The sequence below is a fragment of the Nicotiana tomentosiformis genome, chromosome 9 (assembly GCF_000390325.3).
Source record: "Nicotiana tomentosiformis chromosome 9, ASM39032v3, whole genome shotgun sequence".
Lineage (NCBI taxonomy): Eukaryota > Viridiplantae > Streptophyta > Magnoliopsida > Solanales > Solanaceae > Nicotiana > Nicotiana tomentosiformis.
In genome coordinates this window covers 79,710,471-79,714,657 of record NC_090820.1, presented here as the reverse complement: position 1 = coordinate 79,714,657, position 4,187 = coordinate 79,710,471, and positions in this window count along the sequence as shown.

Here is a 4,187-nt window from a genome sequence, read left to right as displayed (position 1 = left end):
ATATTTAAACTGTGCACTGCCGAGGGTGGAACAACGCGAACCATATATGCATCTATCTGCTACAGAGGCATTCAGCCCGTTCCATAAAAGGGAAAACACATTAAACAACCAATTCAAGATTTATTAAGGGGTAAATATTCCAAGAATTTCAAATTCCCATTTAACGGTCAAGTAAATGAAGTTTAACCTTCTTACAATTCCTTTATCATGTTTCTAAATGTTTTGGACAATTAATTTAACAAGTAGGGCACAACATCACAAGTACAACATGATATGGGTCCTAGACTACCCGGACATAAGCATAATAATAGCCACGCACGGACTCTCGTCACCTCGTGCGTATGTAGCCCCCTCAAATAGAAGCACATAATGATTTGATTCACCTATGGGATTAATTCCCTCTTACAAGGTTATAAAGGAGATTTACCTGGCTCCGAAGTTCCATAGCCGGCTCCCAAGCCTTTCAAACGACTCAATTCGATGCCCAATGCTCTGAAACTATTCAATAAATGTGCAAATCCATAGATATATACTCTAATACTCATTATAATTCAATTTACAATAATTTCCAACTCCGCTCGAAAAGTCGATAAAGCAATCCTCGGCCCACGTGCCCGGATTCCGAAAATTATCAAAGATAAACATTACCCATAACCCCCACGAACTCAAATATATAATTTATTCTCAATCTCATGAACAAATTCGTGATCAAAATCCAAGAATACCAATTTCTAGGTTTTTCTTCAAAACCCCAAATTTCTACAAATTTTCATGCTTCATTCCATGTATAAATCTTGTATTTAGCTTACAATATGCAGGAATCACTTACCTTGACATAGATGATGAAAATCCCTCCTTGTAGCTCTCCAAAATCGCCCCAACCAAGTGACAAATAAGAAAAGGAGAGCCAAATCCCGCTCTTAAAACGATTCTGCCCAGCGATTTTTAGTACCTTCGGTGCCTTGGCCGTATTTGCAGTCCCGCACCTACGACAAAATCCTCGCAGGTGAGCATTTCCCTTACCTAGCCAAGCTCTGCATCTGCGGACAAAAAGGGACCGCTTCTGCAAGCCCATCCGTTCCTGCAACTACTGCTCTCGCACTTGCAGTCACGCAGGTGCACCAAAACTTCCGCACCTGTGGTGGCTGGGCTTCCCTCACTCTTTCGCTTGTGCGGCTAGTAGCTCACACATGTGAGCTTGCACCTGCGGCTGGCCAAGCACAGGTGCGCTTATAACAGCAACTGGGAGCTTCAGTTGTTGCTCCCAATTTCCAACTTGGTCCGAGCCACGTCCGATTGCAACTCGGGCCCCCCGACGCCTTGCCCAAACATACCAACAAGATTGGAATCATAAAATGGACTCATTCAAACCCTCAAATCATTCCAAACAACATCAAAATCATGAATTTCACCCTAATTCAAGCTTAATGAACTTTAGAACTTCAAACTTTTACATTCGATGCCGAAACCTATCAAATCACGTCTGATTGACCTCAAATTTTGCACACAAGTCATAATTGACATTACGGACCTACTCCAGCTTTCCGAATCAAAATACGACCCTAATATTAAAAAGTCCACTCCCGGTCAAAATTTCCAAAAACCTTCAAATTTCTATTTTTTGCCAAATGACCCCGAAATGACCTACGGACCTCCAAATCCACTTCTGCACACGCTCCCAATACCAGAATCACTATATAGAGCTATTCCCAGACTCAAAATCCCAAACGGACATCGATAGTATTGAAATGCACTTCAACCCAAATTTATGAAATCCTTCCAAAAATGCCAACTTCCACAATAGGTGCCGAAACGCTCCCAAGTCATTAAAAACCCGATCCAGACATACACCCAAGTCCAAAATCATCATACGAACCTGTTGGATCCTTCGAATCCCGATTTCGAGGTCATTTACTCATAAATCACACCTTATCAATTCTTCCAACTTAAAGCTTCCGTAATGAGAATTTCCTTTCTAAACCGACTCAGATTTTCCTGAACTTAAATTCCGACCACACGTACAAGTCATAATACATGAAGTGAAGCTGCTCATGGCCTCAAACTACTGAATGGCGCACTAGGGCTCAAAATGACCTGTCGAGTCGTTACAACTCGAAATGACCGGCCGGGTCATTACATTTACCTCGACAATCCTCTGAACAATACCACGTGTGCCAAAAACAACACAGCACAATATAACAACTCGCACCACGTGCCCATATGCCACAATATTTTGTTGAAGAAAATTCCAATACCACAACCACACATAGCCTTCGGCTCAACAACACTGAATCTAACAACAACAACAATAATTACATGGGAGTATGGCAAGTAAATCAGCACAAGTGTAATGACCCGGCCAGTCGTTTTGAGTGTAATAGCCCCGATCCTCTATTTACTACTTCTCCCATATCTATTTCTGCTATTGTGACTTGCCTGGAGGTTTCGCTTTGGTTTTTGGAGTGTTTTGGGACACTTAGTCCCTAAATGGAGGTTTAAGCCTTAGGATTTGGACCGTAGTCAGAAATGTGTGAAGACGACTCTGGAATAGAATTCTGTTAGTTTCTTAGCTCTGTTAGGTGATTTTGGACTTAGGGGCGTGTCTAGATTGTGTTTTGGAGGTCCGTAGCTCATTTAGGCTTGAAATGGCGAAAGTCGAATTTTTGGAGTTTTGGGCTGGTAGTGGAATTTGTGACATCGGGGTCAGATTCCGATTCCGGAAGTGGGAGTAGGTCCGTAGTTATGAATATAACTTGTGTGCAAAATATGAGGTCAATCTGACATGGTTTGGTTGGTTTCGGCATCAGTTGTCGAATTTGGAAGTTTCAAGTTTCTTTAAGTTTGGATTGGTGGGTGATTCATGATTTTAGCATTGTTGGATGTGATTTGAGGGCTCGTCTAAGTTCGTATGATTTTTTAGGATTGGTTGGTATATTTGGTTGAGGGTCCGGGGTCTTCCGGAGTGTTTCGCATGCTCAACGGGTTGAAATGTGAACTTATGCAATTGCTGAAGATTTCTGGTTGTTGCTGTTTTTGCATCTGCGGTTGGGGAACCGCAGGTGCGGACTAGCACGTGCGGAGGATCAGGCATAGAAGTGGTTTGGAAGGATGAGCTCAGGGATCACATATGCGAGGTAATATTCCGCATCTACGATGTCCGCATATGCGACCCTGGAGCGCATGTGCGAAAAGAGACCGCAGAAGTGGACCAGTTTCCGCAGGTGCGGCCACAGAAGCGGTCCCAGGTCCCTTAAGTCATTTCCGCACCTGCGATAGAATTTCCACAGGTTTGGTGCCGCAGGTGCGATGAATAGGTCGGAGGAGCGAATTTGCTAGGCAGAAAAGGGAAAACAATTAGAGGGTTTGATTGTTACTTAGTCTAAACTATAGTATTTCTTGCTGTAATTGTTACTTCGGTTGGTTGCCTGTATATTTACTTTGGGACTACAGAACCGTATTCCAGGAGATCCCCCTGTATTGCATATTTACTTTGGGACTACGGAACAGTATTCTGGGAGATCCCCCTATTTTGCATATTTATTTTGGGACTAAGGAACGGTATTCCGGGAGATCCCCCTTCACATTTATGTTTGGAACTACGAGACGATATCTCGGGAGATCTTTTGTTGTTATCATTGTGTTTTGAGCTGTTGTCTTTCATTGATTCTATTCATGTTAGATTTTCGTATTTATTTTACTGCGATATTTCATTCTGTCTTATTTCATTATATTTATACTAGTAGGGCCCTGACATGATCTCATCACTACTTGACCGAGGTTAGGCTTGGCACTTACTGGGTACCGTTGTGGCGTACTCACGCCCTTTCCTGCACATGTTTTTCGTGTGTAGATCCAGGTTCATCTTACCAGCCTCATCACTAGTTGCAGTCGCTGCTGCTTATTGGAGACTTCAAGAAACATCTGCTCGCGCCAGCAGATCTTCGGAGTCCCCCTCTATCCCTCCATGTTCATTTTTCCTTCTTTCTGTAGAAATAATGTATAGAACGGTTAAGACTTCTTAGTAGCTTGTGACTTACGGTATTACGCATTTTGGGAATTGTTTTGTACATTTTCAGAGGTAATAATTATATATGCCGAGTGGCATTAAGTTGCGTATTAGCTATTTGTTACTGTTAGTAGTTAATGTTCTTGTTTTTGTTTCATTTCCACAAAGTGTTAGGCTTACC